This window comes from Pongo abelii, chromosome 23, assembly GCF_028885655.2.
Source record: "Pongo abelii isolate AG06213 chromosome 23, NHGRI_mPonAbe1-v2.0_pri, whole genome shotgun sequence".
Classification (NCBI taxonomy): Eukaryota; Metazoa; Chordata; class Mammalia; order Primates; family Hominidae; genus Pongo; species Pongo abelii.
In genome coordinates this window covers 35,797,678-35,817,346 of record NC_085929.1, presented here as the reverse complement: position 1 = coordinate 35,817,346, position 19,669 = coordinate 35,797,678, and the positions used below count along the sequence as shown (strand labels likewise).

At 47.4% G+C, this 19,669-nt stretch overlaps 1 protein-coding gene across 6 annotated transcripts in view; it reads left to right on the top strand.

Moving 5' to 3' along the window:
• The first annotated feature begins 287 nt into the window (after positions 1-287).
• AP1B1 (adaptor related protein complex 1 subunit beta 1) overlaps positions 288-19,669 on the top strand; it is a 60,543-nt gene continuing 41,161 nt past the window's right edge. For 2 of the 6 annotated variants that reach the window (XM_054543302.2, XM_024239953.3), the window contains exon 1: positions 311-466. The gene's annotated coding sequence lies outside the window, so the exon portion shown is untranslated. Of the gene's footprint in view, positions 530-19,669 lie in introns of all 6 variants that reach the window. The other 4 variants (XM_063722833.1, XM_054543300.2, XM_024239956.3 and 1 more) reach the window with 3 other exon arrangements.

Below are 19,669 nucleotides of genomic sequence, written 5' to 3'. Positions count from 1 at the left end.
ACAAACGAATAAAAAATGAGTGACCTTGAGCAAAACCCTGCCCCTCTTAGAACCTCAGATTTGCCGTCTTTACACAGAAGATGGACTTCAAAGTCCTTACGACCTTGCCCGGCCCCCTCACGCTGAATTAGCTAGCGGGCTGGTTTCCCAAGGGCTCTGCGGGAGACTGCAGCATAGCAGCGCCGCGGCTGCCGAGGGGTTAATACCGTTGGGCTCGTCCCCTTTTCTTGCCCCGCCCCACGGGCACCACCCCCGCCAGGGTTGTACCCTTGACCCCGCCTTCAGGCCTTGCGTCCACCGGAAGTACCCGCGCGCGGGCAGCTCACTTCCGCCCGGCAGGTGACAGCCGCGGGGCTCCGAGCCGCCGGCAGCTCGGACGCACCGGGAGAGCGAGAGGTGGAGGCCGCGGACATTTTGGTGCCAAGCCGAACCGAGCCGTAGCACCGGGAGCTGTTGGGACCTGCGGGTGAGGAAGCGGGGACCCGGGCGAGGCAGGAGAAGAAGTGGGGCGAGGAGTCAGGGGTCCTAGGTGAGGGGTTTGCGGGGTCAGAAGTCATGAAGAGGATGCGGCGCTGCAGGGGTGCGAGCGGCCTCCCCAGCCAGAGGAGGAGGAAGGGCTGAGGGTTCGTTCATTCATTCGCGCCCACTTGGCCGCCGGCCTGTTCCTCGGCCGCCCCAGACCCGCAGCACCTCCTGGGGCATCCGCCCGGAGAGACAGGACTTAGGCCCCGAGGAATTCCCCACTGGCCAGAGGGAAAACTCTTCGGGCTCTGGTTTCCTCTTTCAGACTCACCCCCATGGCCATCCTGAGGCCTCCTCGTTGTTCAGGGCGTTATCTCTTTGCCAAGGTTGAAAAAGAAGAAAGAAAAAAAAATTAGAAAACAGTCCCGTGCCGCCCGCCTCCGGCTAGGCACTGGCTTGGTCTTGTCTGTTGGAGCCTCCAAGACAAGTTGACTTAATGGGGACACCGGTGATAATGCTGCAAAATAACGAGGGAGATGCTTGCTAGTGGCTATCGAGTCCCTTCTGTGTACCGGGCACTGTGCTAAGCACTTTCCTTACAATGACACATTTAAACTTCACAGCAACCTTTGTGGTGATTAAATATCCCTATTTTATCGATGAGGACACTGAGGCACAGAGAGGTTAAATCCCACATGTAAGGTCATTCGGGTAGTAGAGGCAGGGCCAGGTTTCCTGCCAGGCTCTCAGAGACCTGCAAAGTACAGAGACAAAGGAAAGACTGGAGTAAGGTTGGGGTGTAGGAGATATTTAAGACTTTTAGCCAGACATGGTGGCTCATGCCTGTAATCCCAGCACTTTGGGAAGCTGAGGCGAGTGGATCATGAGGTCAGGAGTTCAAGACCAACCTGACCAACATGGTGAAACCCTGTCTCCACTAAAAATACAAAAATTAGCCAGACGTGGTGGTGCACACCTGTAATCCCAGCTACTTGGGAGGCTGAGGCAGGAGAATCACTTGAACCCAGGAGGCGGAGGTTGCAGTGAGCCAAGATCGTGCCACCGCACTCCAGCCTGGGCCACGGAGTGAGACTCCGTCTCAAAAAAAAAAAAAAAAAAAAAAATTTAGCTGCCATTGTATTTATTTGGATTTATGTCACAATGTAGCCTTATTGCTTTTTGTGTGATCTTCATAAGGGGCATTCGATTTGCTTTCTTTAGGATAAAACAATCCTACAGGCTGTTGCTATTAGTGATACCTTTCAGGGCAAGAGTCTAAGATTTTCCTGGCTTTTGGGAACAGTGAGACACAGAACAGGCTATCTGTGAAAACTATTTGAAGATTATCGAGAACTTCTCTTCAGAGTGGTTGAGCTGCATTCCTTTTGGTCTAAAAAGAGAGGAACCACATGACCTCTAGGGGATCTTTTGGTCCTAGGTTCTGGAAGAAGGTACCCAGAGGAAGAATCTTTGCCTTTCTGAGAAATATGCAGGCCCCATGGCTTCTTGCCAGAGCAGAGCACATCTTACTTGGGAGGTGGTGAGATGGTTTGGTGGCTGGAGGACTAGGCTTTATGAATCTAAGCCTCATTCCATTGCGCATATTCACTTGCTTCAATTCTGCCTCAGTTTACCTGACATCAACATGAGAAAGACCTGCCGCCTTCCTGTGTGCTCCTAGGGGTATGAACCTGTGAATGAACCCGTGAGGGCTTCCACATGCTTCTGAAGAAAGCTGTATATAAATATTACTGTAATACCTTTTTTTTTTTTTAGCTGTATGATCTATTCTCCTAGTTCCATTGAATTCACAGAAACTTAATATTGTCACCTTATATTCCCATCCTTCCAAGGGAGGATTTGAGATGAAGCAACTTGTCACAGAGGGTAGGAACATGAGCAGAGCTCAGAGCATCTGGTTTTCTGTCCTGAGTTGAGCCCACCAGTCTCCTCTGACCTCTGAGAAACTGTCATGAGGAGCAGCTTCAGTAGGTCTCAAAGAGTCAGATCCCTCAGAGATTGTGTGGAGATCATCTGTTGAGCGTAGGTCAGTGGAGCCTTCACCCTGAGCTGCTTCAAGAGCCCGGAGGTATGATGGAAAGATCACCCGACTCCCAGTCAGCCAGCCCTGGGTTCAACCCCAGCTCAGCAGCTTCCTGGCAGTGTGACCTGACCTGGACAGTTGACATAGGCTGGCCCTCCTTTACCTCAGTTCTAAAATAATACTGGCCACCCTTTCTGACTCCTCTACCCCTGGTATGTGTGAGGGTTAGATGGGAAAATTTGTGCAGGGCCTGTGATTTTTGGGTGCTTTGACTCTAGGCAGACTGATGCCTGCTGGGGGCCTGTGTCTGAGGAAGGCTGCCAACCTTGGCTTCTGGAGCGTTACTTCCTTCTGCAAACAGAGACCTTAATGTACACAGGAGTTTTTCCACCCTTCTTGTTTCACTTCCTAAAAGTAGTTCAGAACAAGTTCAATTTGTTGGTCCTTCTGGCTTTGAGCTTGGGCTTGCGTCTTTTTCTAGTTATCCTCTGAAACTCTTGCATGTCTTAACTGCTCACTTCCCAGGAACTTCCCGTGTCTGGCACCAAAGCCTGACATGCTGACAGTAAGCAAACATGGCTTGGGTTTTGCACTTCGCTGTGTTTCTGAAGGTTGAGGTGACATCTGTGCCTTGCAGACATTTCTTTTTCTCAACAGGTCTTTTTGCCTAAGAGAGATCGTTGATATTATCACAGCCCAGAAGTGATTTTTCTGTTCTTTATCTCTTCACATGGAGAGGAACAAATACTCCTGAGAAAAAATGTCAACAGAGCAGTTGGGGAATCCTTAAAGAAAATTCTGCTTGAAAATTCATCAGTGGCTCCTAGTTGCCCTCAGGCTAAAACTCGCATTCCTTAGCATGGCATTCAAGGCCGTTTGGACACTGACCCCTGCCTAGCTCTCTTTTGTCATCTCTCCTGCTCCACACTCACCTTTTCCCAAGCTCCAGTCAGCCTCAGCTGCTTGCTACTTCTGCAAGCCCCCAACTCTTTTTCTTTTTTCGAGACAGGATCTTGGTTTGTTACCCAGACTGTAGTGCAGTGGAGCTGTCATAGCTCACTGCAGGCTCCAACTCCTGGGCATGAATGATCCTCCTGCCTCAGCCTCCCAAGTAGCTAGTACTACAGCTGGGTGCCACTGTGCCTGGCATATTGTTTTTATTTTTTGTAGAGATGGAGTCTTGCTATGTTGCTCAGGCTGGTCTCAAACCCCTAGCCTTGCAAGCAGTCCTTCCGTCTGGGCCTCCCAAAGTGCTGGGATTACAGGCGTGAACCACCACACCTGGCCTCCCACTCTTTATACCTCTCTGTCTTTGCTTTGCGCTCTTCCCTCTGCCTGAACACCATTTCCTGCTCCCCCAACCTTACCTGCCTAGCTGGAGTGCTACTTGGTTCTTCCCATCTGATCATTGCCCCTAGGTCTGAGCTAGATGCCCCTCCTTGATGTCCTGTGGCAAGGGTCACAGTGGTTTGTGATTGTTTATTTGGCTCTCTTCTAAGTAAATGGCTCTTTTTTTTTTCCAGACAGCGTCTCGCTTTTTCGCCCATGCTGGAGTGCAGTGGTGCGATCTCGGCTCACTGCAACCTCCGCCTCCCAGGTTCAAGCAATTCTCATGCCTTAGCCTCCAGAGTAGCTGGGATTACAAGCGCCTGCCACCATGTTTGGCTAATTTTTGTATTTTCCGTAGAGACCGGGTTTCACCATGTTGGCCAGGCTGGTCTTGAACTCCTGACCTCAAGTGGCCCGCCTGCCTCGGCCTCCCAAAGTGCTGGGATTACAGGTTTGAGCCACCGTGCCTGGCCAGTAAATAGCTCTTAATCCTTGACGAAGACCTGCCTTAACCATGTCTCCAGCACCTAGTGAGGTGCCTGGTACGTAGTTGGTGTTCAGCAGGTGTTGAATGAGTGAATGAATGAATATTGCATTGAATTGTTAGGATTCCTTGACTCCTAAGGGGTTCAAAGCACTAGATTATCTCCTGTCCCCCTCATGTCACCTCATAGAGACAGGGAGAAATCTGATCAGTCCTGAGACTACTTTCAAAGTACAGTTGGTACCACCAGACAGCCACCAGAGTGTTTCAGGGCTTCCAGAGACCTGGGAATCTGGTACGGAGCAGGGAAGTGGTAAACTCTCTCTCTCGGTAGTAGTAATAGTGGCTAACATTTATCAGGCATTTTGTGGGCCGGGCACTGCTAAGGGCTAGGTATGTATTGACTTGTTTTAGCCTCACAAACCCCTCAGGCATGTAACATTGTAGTTCCCATTTTACAGTTGTGCTGCAGTTGTGCCTGTTTGCTTTGTAGAGCCTGAGAGAGCCCCTGTCCTACCTGCTATGGCTGCCTTCACCTACCCACTCCTTGTGTTTAGATTGTCCCCTCTTATATAATGGAGCTGAGGAAGGACTTGGCTATGGTTCTACACTCCTACGCCTCATGCTCTCTGGGTCTTTAGCCTTGGACTTGACCTCTGACCTCTGTCAGGAAGGGAGGCCTCTCCTAGTTGTGGTATGAGTGTGGCCTAACTCTGGGTTGACCCCACAAGGCCCAGAGTTCATCAGTTACTGGGATGCCTTAGTCACTGATCCCCCAGGTTACCACCAATTACCACAGTCCACCCTGTGGATTCAGAGCTGGAAGGTGGTAGGTTTGAAAGTCAGGTCTCAAAAGCTTTTTTTTTTTTTTTTGAGATGGAGTCTGGGGTGCAGTGGCGTGATCTCGGCTTACTGCAAGCTCCACCTCCCAGGTTCACACCATTCTCCTGCTTCAGCCTCCTGAGTAGCTGGGATTACAGGCACCCGCCACCACACCTGGCTAATTTTTCTATTTTTAGTAGAGATGGGGTTTCACCGTGTTAGCCAGGATGGTCTCGATCTCCTGACCTTGTGATCCGCCCACCTCGGCCTCCCAGAGTGCTGGGATTACAGGCGTCAGCCACCGCACCCGGCCCAGGTCTCAAAAGCTTTAAAACTGAACCTTTCAGTGTTCATTTTTGGCATTTCAGTAGCTGAGTTCCGTAGAGGAATAGACTTGGGTGGCAGATACTTTTTACCACACCCTCCTTACATTTAGGATCTTAAGCCTATTGGGAGTGGAATAACACAATTTCAGTAGAGCCAGCCTTGGGTCTGCTGCTGTGGTGGTCTTCATTGCCCGATCTCCGAGTATTGGGTGGCTGGCTGCTGGGACACTGAGGACAGAGACTTCCTAAGTCCAGCATTCATTCAATATTTGTTGAGGCCTGCTAATGCCTGGTGCTGGCCTATGCTGATAGGTCAACAGGCCAGATATGGCTTCAGGCTTCAGATAAGCCCTCTAGTTGCTTACTTCATTCTAATGGGAGAGAGAGACAAAGAAGTAGAGAAAAAAATGCAATGATTAGAAAAACCAATAAGCCACGAGGGAAACAAAAGGCATAGCAGCCAGAGCTTGTTAAAATATAGGTCAGATGTCAGGACTCCTCTGCTCAAAACCCTCCAGTGGCTCCAGCTCACTCAGTAAAAGCCAGAGACCTCACGCTTGCTCATAAGGCCCCCTGCATTCTCCTGTGACTTCCTGACCCACTGTTTCCTCATTGCTCACTCAGCCACATTCACTTCCCTTCTGTGCCTCAGACATGCCAGGCACATACTCACCTTTGCACTGGCGATCTCTTTTGCTTGGCAGACTCTTCTGCAGACAATGTCACCTGTCACCTTCTCAAGGAGGCCTTCTGTGGCCACCCTAGTTAAATTTTAACTTCCCTTCCTCCCCTCTCCCTTCCCTATCCTCCTTCCCTCCTCTTTTTTGCCTCCATAGTGTTTATCACTATCTAAGTTGTTATGTATTTTACTCACTTACCTTGCTTACGGTCTCTTTCCCCCATTAGGACGTAAACTACATGTAGGGAAGGATTTTTGTCTGTTTCTTTCACTGCTGCATTCCCAACATGTAGAAGTGTTTCTGGTACACGGAAGATGCTCAGGAAATGTATGAATAAGAATACTGGGGGATGTGGACAGAGAAATACCTTCTTAAGGGTTGTATGTGCATGGCTAGGTGCCGTGGCTCATGCCTGTAATCCCAGCTACTTGGGAGGCTGAGGTGGGAGGATCATTTGAGGCCGGGAGTTCAAGACCAGCCTGGGTAATTTAGCGAGACTCCACAAAAAACTTGAAAAGATTAGCTGGGCATGGCACACACCTGTAGTCCCAGCTACTCAGGAGCTGAAGCAGGAGAATTGCTTGAGCCCAGTAGTTTGATGCTGCAGTGAGCTATGATCACACCACTGCACTCTAGCCTGGGTGACAGAGCAAGACTGTCTGTCTCTAACAACAACAAAAAAGATAGTACATGCAGGAAAGTTATTTTGTTGTTGTTGTTTCTTTTTTTAAGCATCAGAGGTATCACGCTGGAAGGGAAGTTATCTTTGAAATGAGATCATCTAAGCTGAGATTTGAAGGATAAATTGGAGCAGTTAGGAGAGAATAATCCAAGCAGAAGGATCAGCAAGGGTAGAGATAGTAAAGAGTTGGCTGTTAGAGGAACAAAGAAGGCATGTGGGCCTGGAGGCAAGGACTTGGTACTTATATCCTGTGCCAGAGCCCCCCATCTTCTGCAGCTCTGTCACTCTGAGCTGATACCTATGGGAGCAGGTGAGAGTGACTTGGCTTCACTGAACATTTCTCCCACTGGAGATGTTGCCACCTGATATTCTACCCTTGCCCTTCCTTCTCTCTCTCATAATTTATTCACTTAGCTTCCATTTATTGGCTGTAAACGTGCTAGGGGTCTGGCATGTTCAATTTCAGTATAGTTAGAATAGCTTGACAGTCAGAGCAGATGTATCTCTGATCCTGGATAACCCAGTGAATGGAACATGGAGAAGCTGCTCTAGCAGAGGTTGGTTTACAAAACATGAAATTTGCCCAAGAAGAGAGTTGAGCACTGGTCATTCAGCTATTTATTGAACACCTGTTTGCCAGGTACCAGCCTAGGAGTCAGGAATATGATAGTGAACAAAATGGACAAAATCCTTACCCCCATTTACATTATGGAATTTATAGGGGGAGAAAGAATAGACAATGTAAGTATATTTTACAGTGTGTAGGTAATAGGTACTAAATACTTTGAAGGGAAAAAGGGCAAAGAGGGTTAGGAAGTGGTGGGGCTTATGGGGGAGGGGTATACAATTTTAAATAAAATGGTCAAAGAAGGCCTCAATGAGAAGATGACATTTGAGCCAAGACCTAAAGAGGTGAGGGACTGAGCCATGAGGCTGTCTGGAGAAAGAGCCTTCCTAGCAAAGTGAATAGCACGGGCAAAGGCCCTGGGGTGGATGCATGTTGTGGTCAAGGATCAGTAAAGAGGCCTGTGCGGCTGGAGCTGAGGGAATGTTGGGGAGAAGAGTTCAAAGGGTAATGGCCAGCAGGGTGCATGCGTGAGAGAGAAGGGGCATGCATCTCTTACAGGGCCTGTGGGCTATGAGGCCATGGTAGGGACTTTGGCTTTTACTATGAGTAAGACAGAGAACCGTTGGAAGATGCTGAGCAGAGGGGTGCTACTGTCTGACTTAGACTGTAAGAGGATCATCCTGGCTGTTGCTGAGATGGGGTGTCAGCAAAGCAGTGTGGGAGCAGCTTTGTTAGCACTCTTAATGGAAGGTGATGCTGGCTTGGAGCTGGGGGGTAGTGATGGAGCTAGTGAGAAGCTGCTCATGGATTCTAGATTCATTTTGAAGGTCGGAATCCAATAGGATTTGCTGATAGATTTAAAGGAGAGTATGTTGTTAAGGGTGACTCAGGTTTTTAGCCTGAGGCCCTCTTAAAGATGGTGCTGGCAAGAACTAGATGATGTAGACTGCAGGGTGAGCCAGTTGGGGAAAGGAAGGAAGCAGGAGGTCAGTTTTTATCACATTGTTTGAGCTGCCTGCTAGTCATCTCCACAGTAATGTGCAGATGTCAGTTACACAGTTTGGACATGTGTGCCGGGGGTTCTGGGGAGAGGTTGGGCTATGTGGATTGTATGTAAAGCTGTGATACCGGATGATCCACCAAAGAGACAAAATAGCATAGATGGGGAGGAGAAGAGGTACCAGGCCTGAGCCCTGGGGCACACAGTGTTGAAGGAGAAGGAGAGGAACAAGCAAAGGAGACTGAGAAGGCGCAGACAGTGGCGTAGGAGGGCGGGCAGAGAGCATGGCATCCTAGCATTTGAGGGAAGACAGGTTTTCGGGGAGGAGGGAGTGATCAGTAGTGTCAAATGCTTATCAGCATGAGACTTGTCATTTGACATGACCATTGTGTCTTCTGCTGGCAGGACCCAACACACCTGGCTTCCAGGACCATTTCTGAATCTCATTCTTCCTTCCCTAGCCTCATCTGCTCCTTTCCCTTCCAGGTCCTTTCCTTCAGGCAGGCAGGGGGACTCACAGACTTCTTGTTTTGGCCTTAGGTAAATCGCTCATCTCTCAGTGTCTCTAATTCCTCGTTTTTTAAGTGAATTACCCTGAGAATTAAATGAGAAGGGTTGTAAATCACTTAGCAAGAAGCTGTTCCCCAGCTAGTGTTGATTTAATTGTTGTCAGTTCCCTCTGTTGTCACATTGGCAATTTCTTTTATTATTATTATTATTATTATTATTATTATTATTATACTTTAGGTTTTATGGTATATGTGCGCAATGTGCAGGTAAGTTACATATGTATACACGTGCCATGCTGGTGCGCTGCACCCACTAACTCGTCATCTAGCATTAGGTATATCTCCCAATGCTATCGTCCCCCCTCCCCCCACCCCACAACAGTCCATAGTGCGTCTCTGTGCCACCTCCACTCTTGCCTCTCTAAATCTGACCTGTCTTTTCGTGTCAGCCAAGCCCCTCTTCATCTAAGAGAACTTCCCTTGCTGCTCCACCTATCTCAGAACCCTCCTCCTCTGGAGGCATGATCACTCTGCCGTTCCCCTGCAGTCCTTTACCTGGCCTCTAAATCTGTAAGAGCTCAGTGAAAAAAGACTGTCCTTTGTTTACTGTGTGCATGCTTCCGTGTGGGGCACAGTTCCAGGCATGGGGCGGATGGTGCTCTACACTGTTAATTTGACAGATCTTCAGAAAGTGTTCCCATTACATAGATGGGAAAACCGAGATCACAAAGAGCCTTGTTCTGTAGTCTCTGGCCTCTTTCTCCTCATCTCGATTAATTTAAGTGTTGTTCAGAAGAAGCCTTACTAACTTTATTTTCAAGTCCAGAGGAACTTTTCTTTTTCTTTTTTTGAGATGGAGTCTTGCTCTGTCACCCAGGCCGGAGTGCAGTGGTGCAATTTCAGGTTCAAGCAATTCTCCTGCCTGAGACTCCTGAGTAGTTGGGACTATAGGTGCGAGCCACCATGTCCAGCTAATTTTTGTATTTTTAGTAGAGATGGGTTTCGCCATGTTGGCCAAGCTGGTCTCGAACTCCTGACCTCAAGTGATCTGCCCGCCTCGGTCTCCTAAAGTGCTGGGATTAGAGGCATGAGCTACCACACCCACCACTTTTTTTTCTTCACAGCAGGTCGTTCCACACATTACTGCTTATAGATCAGTTCAGAACTGGTACCTGATTCTAGAATGGAGTTCTAGAGACTCAAAGCCAATATAAGAACTTTTGCATGTGACATTTGTCTGCCTTTGGTTCCTTTTCATTCTGAAGTCTTTAATTACTAGTGGGCCTCAGGAAATTGACTTTTTTTTTTTTTTTTGAGACGGAGTCTCGCTCTGTTGCCCAGGCTGGAGTGCAGTGGCGCGATCTCGGCTCACTGAAAGCTCTGCCTCGCGAGTTCATCCCATTCTCCTGCCTCAGCCTCCCGAGTAGCTGGGACTACAGGCACCCGCCATCACGCCCGGCTAATTTTTTGTATTTTTAGTAGAGATGGGGTTTCACCGTGTTAGCCAGGATGGTCTCGATCTCCTGACCTCGTGATCTGCCCGCCTTGGCCTCCCAAAGTGCTGGGATTACAGGCGTGAGTCACTGTGCCCGGCCTAACTTTTTTTTTTTTTTTTTGAGACAAGATCTCTCTCTGTTGCCCAGGCTGGAGTGCAGTGTCACATTCGCAGCTCACTGCAGCCTCAATCTCCCAGGCTCAAGCAATCTTCCCACCTCAGGCTCCTGAGTAGCTGGTACTACAGATGTGTGCCACCACACCTGGCTAATTGTTATATTTTTGTAGAGATGGGGTTTCACCATGCTGCCCAGGCTGGTCTTGAACTCCTGCACTCAAGAGATCTGCCTGCCTCGGCCTCACAAAGTGCTGGGATTATAGATGTGGGTCACTGTGCCCAGCTAGGAGATTGATTTTGACTAATCAGTTTTCATCCAAATCCCAGGAGGCCCATAACTTGGCAAGCGCGTCCAGACAGGCTTTCACTAGGCACATGACCAAACGACGTTCCCTGTTGTCCAAACGGGATGGGCTGGCCCTAAAATAACCTGTAATTCAACATCTGAGGGACTCTGCAGGGATGTGTGGAAACCCATTTCACATACCCTTTAGCCTAGAGCATGTATGTTTCTGCCAGGGCTTCATTCAGAGAGGAGCAGTTAGTTGCCTTGCTCACAGAGTGGGACATGTGTGACCTTATTAGGGGGCAGCAGTGGAGAGTGCTGGCACTGCCATTTTCTAGCTGTGTAACTCCAAACAAATGCCTTGACCTCCCTGGTACTTCAATTTCCTCACCTGTAAACTTGTGATAATATTAAAACCTTCATGGATTATCGTGAAGACTAACTTTTTTTTTTTTTTTTTTTTTGAGACGGAGTCTCTCACTGTCACCCAGGCTGGAGTGCAGTGGCACGATCTTGGCTGACTGCAACCTCCGCCTCCCAGGTTCAAGTGATTCTCCTTGCCTCAGCCTCCAGAGTAGCTGTGATTACAGGCGCCCGCCACCATGCCTGGCTAATTTTTTTGTATTTTTAGTAGAGACGGGTTTCACTATGTTGACCAGGCTTGTCTCAAACTCCTGACCTCATGATCTGCCAGCCTCGGCCTCCCAAAGTGCTGGGATTACAGACGTGAACCACCACGCCTTTCCATGAGGACTAACTTTAAAGCTCTTTACATAGTGTCTGTCACATGGTGTACATCCATTTACCATTACTACTACCACTGCCACCTTTGTTCCAAATTTCATGCTGAGCCTAAAGAACACAGATTATTTTCTCATAGTTATTGAACTGACTTGAAAGAGCCTGTCTGAGTTCGGTAACCACGTTTTCTCAGAGAGGAAGTCTGAAATCTGGTTTTTCTACTGCTGACTCACCTTTTAGTCTTCCAGCTGGCCTTACCTGTTTCCCTGTCTGTAAAGTGAACTTAAGTATTTACCTATAAGGACCTTTTTCCTTTTTTTGTTTTTTGAGACAGGGTCTCACTCTGTCGCCCAGGCTGGAGTGCAGTGGCACGGTCTCGGCTCACTGCAACGCCCGCCTCCCAGGTTCAAGCGATTCTTCCACCTCAGCCTCCCAAGTAGCTGGGATTACAGGCACCTGCCACTACACCCAGCTAATTTTTGTATTTTTCAGTAGAGACAGGGTTTCACCATGTTGGCCAGGCTGGTCTCAATCTCCTGACCTCAAGTGATCCTCCCACCTCGGCCTCCCAAAGTGCTGGATTATGGGCATGAGCCAGCGTGCCCGGCCCGTTTTCCTTTTTAAAAGGAGATTGTCAGACAAATGAGGAGTGGTGAATAGCATCATCATCTCTAACGAACTCTAAGCTTTGTGGGAGCAGGTACACAGTCCAGGGCATGGCAGAGAGTAGAGGAATACTTGTCAAATGAATTAACCTCTGCCCTTGAAACAGAACCAAAGCAGCAAAACACATCGAATGAACAAAGTTTGGCCTTTCTGCTCCAAATGAAGAAGAAACAGTGGCATCACCCCAGCCCCTTTTTTTTCACTCTTCCCTAACTTCCTCTTGACTGTCCATGAGCTAACAGGTTCTATGGAGCAGGTTTCTGACAGCTATTCATTCATTAGGGAAGTGTTTAACTGTGGCAGTTTCAGTACTAAAGTTGGAAGCCACCAACATAGACCTTCAGAGATCAGTTTTCCCTGCCTGAATGTTCTTGAGTTCAGAGATAGAGATGCAACTGGATCTGACCTTGTGAAACGTCTCTTTCCCCTTTTCCTTTCCTAAAGCTTTTTCTCTGGTTCATCTCACCACACTGATGGTCTCCTTCATTAATTCACTGAGTGCCAAGAGTGTGCAGTGCCTTGTGCTGCCACCACCAACTTCACACTTCTCATCTGATTGAAGAGCATGGGCTGCTCTGACATGAATCACTGCCCGGAGACTAGAAAAGGCCTTCCCCTGACATTGGCTGGCCATTTGGAGAAATTAAAACACTCTGTTGTTTGGCTTCTTACTGTTTTCCTTCCCACTGAAGACCTAATGGGGTTTGCTGGCCTTGGCTGCATTCTGAATTTGTTCTCTTTTTTTCCCCTTTGGAAACATCTTATGTCATGCTCTTAGAATGATCATACTCTACTTCCTCGTGTTTGACACCTGGGAAGAACACTCACTGGTAGGGAAATGGGCCCCTCATCCAGCAGAGAATCATAGAATGTGAGATGTGGGAGAGAGACTTGTCATTCAGTAGACTGGTTTTCAAGCTTTGCTCCATAGAACCACGGGATGTCTGAAGGGCCGTGGTGAGGACGGGGAGAGGTAGGCATAGTGAAATGAGCCAGGCTCTAGGCCTCCCACCCTTCTTTCCACCAGAACAGTTCCACTTTTATCTGTTTGAAATGGTTTAAGAATAGAGAGGGACTTGAGCCATTGATAATCATATTCTTTTGTTTGACATTTGGAGAAAGGCAGGCCCAGAGATGGTGGTAGTTGCCCAGGGTCGCACAGCTGTTGGTAGTAGGGCCAGATTTCCTGGCAGCCATCTTGACATTGCATCAGCCTTGCCATGTTAACTGCAAAGCCTTATGTTCCCAGTCTGGTCTGCCCAGTCATGACTGTCTGGCACTTGTCACAGCTCTCTCATCTTAATCTGTTTTGGGCCCTTGGTTTTGTAGCTTCTCTGGGAAACTGTCTTTTCATTCGTTTTGCCAGCAAACATTTGGTGAGCTCCTAGAATGTGCCAGGCATCGTGGCAGTCACTGGGTTGACAGCATTCAACAGGACAGATCCCAAATTAGGGGAGGAAGTCTGTGGGGAAATCTGAGATGCTTTTTTTTTTTTTTTTTTTTTTGTGATGGCGTCTCACTCTCACCCAGGCTGGAGTGCAATGGCACAGTCTCAGCTCACTACAACCTCTGCCTCCCAGGTTCAAGCGATTCTCCTGCCTCAGCCTCCCGAGTAGCTGGGACTACAGGCATGTGCCACCACACCCGGCTAATTTTTTTGTGTTTTTAGTAGAGACGGGGTTTCACTATGTTGGCCAGGCTGGTCTCGAACTCCTGACCTTGTGATCCACCTGCCTCAGCCTCCCAAAGTGCTGGGATCACAGGCGTGAGCCACCGTGCCCAGCCAGAACTGCCTATTGTTTTGCATGGATGCATAGTATTCCATATGTCCATATGCTGTGCTATCATTTTATTTATTTATAGAGTTGGGGTCTTACTGTGTTGCCCAGGCTGGCCTCAAACTCCTGGGCTCAAACTATCCTCGCCACTCAGCCTCCTGAGTAGCTGGAGTCACAGATGTGCCCAGCTCTACTGTGCTGTCATGTTTTAAAACAATCCTGTGGATGGACATTTATAGTATTTTGCTATTAGAAAGGAAGTTGCATGAATAATTTTGTATCTACGTAATTTTCCACATGTAAAGTCCTAGAAGCAGAAATACTGGGTCAACGGGTAAGGACCTTTGCAATTTTAATGGCTGTTACCAATTTGCTTCAGAGATTGTAGCATTTCATACTGTCACTAGCCTCAAATGAGGGCGCCTATTTACCTATGTCAGCTCCAACATGGGGTGTTATTAGACTCTTGGCTCTTTATCAGTTCAGCAGCTGACAGGTGATATTTCACCGTAGTTTCAGTTTCTGTGTCTCTTAGAAATGAGCTTGAACCATTATATTAATTCACTTTCTGTGAACTGTCCACATCCTCTGCCATTCTCCTATTTGTAGTCACTTTTTACATAGGAAAATAGGCCTTGTCTGCAATGTGATGCAAATGTTTGTGAGTATGTTTATCATATGGCTTTTGGCTTTTTATTATTTTTGGCCATGCAGGAAAACTCAATTTTTATGGAATTGAATTCATGGTTCTTTTAAGATTTCCAGATTTGATGTCACACTCCAAAGACTTTATTTCCTCTGGATGCAATGTTTCATTCTTCCTTTCTTCTCCAGATTTGAGTTTTATTTTGTTATTTTTTTTTAAATAAAATTTTTTTTAGACAGAGTCTTGCTCTGTTGCCCAGGCTGGAGTGCAATGGCTCCAATCTCGGCTTACTGCAACCTCTGCCTCTGGGGTTCAAGCGATTCTCCCGCCTCAGCCTCCCAAGTAGCTGTGATTACAGGCATGCACCACCACCATGCCCGGCTAATTTTTGTATTTTTAGTAGAGATGGGGTTTTGCCATGTTGGCCAGGCTGGTCTTGAACTCCTGACCTAAGGTGATCCTCCCCCCTCGGCCTCCCAAAGTGCTGGGATTATAGGTGTGAGCCACCGTGCCCTGCCTTTTTTTTTTTTTTTTTTTGAGACCAAGTCTTGCTCTGTCGCCCAGGCTGGAGTGCAGTGGTGCCATCTCAGCTTGCTGCAACCTCTGCCTCCTAGGTTCAAGCGATTCTTGTGCTTCAGCCTCCCATGTAGCTGGGATTACAGGCGCCCACCACCAGGCCCAGCTAATTTTTGTATTTTTACTAGAGACAGGTTTCACCATGTTAGCCAGGCTGGTCTCGAACTCCTGGCCACAGGTGATCCACCCGCCTTGGCCTCCGAAAGTGCTGGGATTACAGGCCTCCGCGCCCAGCACATTTAAAAAAATGTCTGTTTAATTTACACCAAGTGACATGCTTGGCTCTTAAGTGTACAGTGTGTCTAGTATCTGCATCAGGATGCAGATCATTTCCCTTACTGCAGGGGCCCTTCATGCCCGCTTTCAGTCCTTCCCACCCAGAAGCATCCACTGACCTGACTGATATCACCATAGCTTAGGTTTGCCTCTTAGAGCTTTGTTCACATGAAATCTTGTGATATTTATGATGTTTACATTTTTTCTTGTCAACATGCTTTCATTCTCACATTAGCCCTTGTCAGAAGAAATATGTGAAATACACAGAATAGCAGGTACAGCAGTCCCCACCCCCCCTCTTTTTTTCTTTTTTTAAGATACGGTCTCACTCTGTCACCCAGGCTAGAGTGCAGTAGTGCGATCTTGGCTCACTGCAGCCTCCCGCCTCCCAGGCTCAAGCAGTCCTCCCACCTCCGCCTTCTGAGTAGCTGGGACTACAGGTGTGCACCACCATGCTAATTTGGTAGAGACAGGATTTCACCATGTTTCCCAAGCCAGTCTCAAACTTCTGGCCTCAAGCAATCTGTCCGCCTTGGCCTCTCAAGGTTGCTGGGATTCACAGGTGTGACCCATAACACCCGGCTTGATCTCCCCATTTTAAAGAGGGAAATTGAATTATGGAAATGAAGTAGACTCAGTTCAGCATACTTTCCTTTTAAAGGTTGTCACCAATTTTGAGACATTGGAGAACAATTGAAATACTATACTCAGTACCCATTTTCTTATGTTTTTATTTTTTTCATTCTCGAAGGAGGTGATTTTCTTATGTTTTAAAAATAGATTTAAATTCATTTTATTAGCTTAAAACACAGATAGTCTATATTTCTTGTTCCTAAAATTATATTTAGATATATGAAGACAAAATTTGAAAAATATTGAGAACTTTTTTTCCTTTAAGCCTAACCCTAACTTCAGCAGCTAAAAACCAAAGTCTTTAGATGAAAATGTTTTTTCTTCTTCCCTTTTTTTTCCTTAGGACCTAGGACCTCATTTTCCCTCTCTTAGATCATGTTACATCTTTATCCCTGGACACTGTTTCCAAAAGTCCCACCAAGGGCTTCTTTATACATCTAGAAAACATAAGCGAGAAAACTACTATATTTTAGGCTTTATTGCTCAGTTCCTTTTCTTTTCTTTTTTCTTTTTTTTTGAGACTGATTTTCGTTCTTGTTGCGCAGGCTGGAGTGCAATGCTGCGATCTCACCTCACTGCAACCTCTGCCTCCCGGGTTCAAGTGATTCCCCTGCCTCAGCCCCCGAGTAGCTGGGACTACAGGCGCCCGCCAGCATGCCCGGCTACTTTTTTGTATTTTTAGTAGAGACGGTTTTACCATGTTGGCTAGGCTGGTCTCGAACTCCTAACCTCAGGTGATCTGCCCACCTGGACCTCCCAAACTGCTCGGATTACAGGTGTGAGCCACCATGCCCAGCCTCAGTTCCCTTTCTTTAATTCTAAAAAAATGAAGTTAACCAGAACTGGTTCTGGGATGTGACATCAAAGTCATAATCTTTCAAATGTGGGTGTGAGAAATATTAAGATTAAGAGGGGACAGCCGCACTGGCTCCTCAAGGGTGAAACCAGTTGTTCCAGGTATGCCCCTCTTTTAATTTTGACCATGCCATCCCTTTGAGGCATTCCTTGGCCTGTAAATGCTGAAATTAAGGGAGGATTCCAGCCCAGAATGCTGTCTCCTTAGCAAAAGTGACTCATTATACTGGCCAGAGCAGTTTCTGAATCAAAAATTCCCTGTAATTACCACTTTAAAAAATTTGCCCTGACGACACTTCCAAAGATGGAATCCAAACCCTAAGCTTTTTCTTGCCTAAATTTGCTGCCTGCTTTCTTTTTTTTCTTTTTTTTTTTTTGAGACAGAGTCTCACTCTGTCGCCCAAGCTATAGTGCAGTGGCGCGATCTCTGCTCACTGCAAGCTCCGCCTCCGGGTTCCCGCTTCTCCTGCCTCAGCCTCCTGAGTAGCTGGGACTACAGGCACGTGCCACCACACCCGGCTAATTTTTTTTTTCGTAGAGACGGGGTTTCACCATGTTAGCCAGGATGGTCTCGATCTCCTGACCTCGTGATCTGCCCACCTCGGCCTCCCAAAGTGCTGGGATTACAGGCATGAGCCACCGCGCCCAGCCGCTGCCTGCTTTCAAATATGGTTCGTGTACCCGATCAGATTCATCAGAGAACAAGGTCTCAGCCCCTTTGGCCTCTATGGGGTAGGGATACAGTGCATGATAACAACCGAGCAGGTGCCAGGAAAAGCACCAGTCTTTCTCATGGCATCTATGAGTCTGAGCCCCGTTAGGACTGAACAGTAGGGTTTTTTCCATTCCTGCGGAGAGAATGAGAAATCTCTCTTGCACTGATATCTAAGAGGCAACTGCAAGACCAGGTACCAGCATTAGGTGCTCACAATGGAGAAAGGACATGAGGAGATAGCTGCCCTTAGTACATCACTAAGCCATAGGTAGGGAATCATTCATGGTGAAGTGAGGTGTTTTGTTTTGTATTGTTTTGTTTTGTTTTGTTACCTGTGTTTTAGGGTGGCTTTCCAAAGCGTTTCACTTTTCTCCACATCCCCTCCCTTCTCTACTTTAATTTCCTGCATATGAAACAACTTCAGAGGGATACATTTCTGCATCATCAGTCCCATTGGGCCCTCTGCAGAGGGATATGTGAAACAGATACTGCAGAAAAAAGCTGCAGCCAGCACCAGTGCACTGAGTGGCAGTTAAGTTTGTGAGTAGTTGCTTAGCACCTGTAAAAGGAAGACTGTCACGGAAAGCTCAGCACTGTTGGGGTATCTGCAGCTGTGCTTTGACTAGCTACCCTGCAGCTCTGTCACTTTTTTTTTTAAATCCCCAGAAAGAGAGGCTTTCTCACCCGTTTCTCCTCTTGGTCAGTTGCATACAGCACCAATCTGTCACCAGCAGGTTGCGTCCTGGGAATTTAGGGCCTCCGACGGTGTGTTGGGCCTGCAGGGGAGGGGAAAGGCTCTGACAGCTTTTTCTTCTGGAGAGGCAAGAAATTCCAAGCAGCTCTCACATTAGTTATCTAAGGTATTTTGTTTGTTTTATTCACTTTTCTTTCTTTTTTTTTTTTTTTTTTTTGAGACTGAGTCTTACTCTGTCGCCCGGGCTGGAGTGCAGTGGCACAATCTCAGCTCACTGCAGTCTCCACCTCCTGAGTTCAAGCAATTCTCCTGCCTCAGCCTCCCGAGTAGCTGGGACTACAGGCACATGCCACCACGCCCAGCTAATTTTTTGTATTTTAGTAGAGACGGGGTTTCACCATATGTTGCCCAGGCTGGTCTCAAACTCCTGAGCTCAGGCAGTCTGCCCACCTCAGCCTCCAAAGTGCTAGGATTACAGGCATGAGCCACCACACCCGGCCACTTTTGTTTCTTTCTAGATTTAATGTTGGAGTGGTTTCTGTGTTACTTTCTGTGTTTCTTTGTGGCCTGTGAGTTTTAGCCCCTTTTGCCTTCAGTTATCCCTCTTACACTCAACCTTGAGAAATGATATTATCCTATTATTTTGGATACTTTTGGCAGTTACACTCTCAAGTCTGTGACTTCTGGAACCATGCATATCTTTATTGTAAGACAGAAATCCCCTTATCTGATTTACCTGCTCATTTTCAGAGTTCCCCAAAGAACCCCTAGGTTGGTGAGGTTTCTTTGAGAAAATGGCTTTATGTTTGTGCAAAAAAAAAAAAAAAAAATCATTTTTAATGTCAGTAAATTCCTGTTGGAAACAAACCGTAACTAGTTATGTAACGGCTGCCAGAGAGCAGGCTGAGGCTCCCTGGGATCTTCAGTGGCCCCTTTTCATTTCTTTCAACAACTATCAATTGAATACTTGCTATGTGCTGGGCCTGGGCTAGGCATGAAAGAGGAGGGCAAACGGGAGCTGTGAGCCTGGCGCATGCGGGGCCTTCCTTTGTGGATCTGTCTACAACCATGACTCATGCTGGGGGGACCAGCAAGTTTAGAGTCCCCACTGTGGGACTTGCAACATCAGACGCAGTGGGCTCTTCTGCTCTTTCCCGCAGCTCCCATAGAAAAGTGCCATCCTTCCTTTTCAACTTTGCAAAGCACAAGGGAAGTAGAAATGTGCCTCTTTTTATACTGTTTTGTCAGTGAAGCCTTTATTCCTTTATTCCTACAGGATCCACAA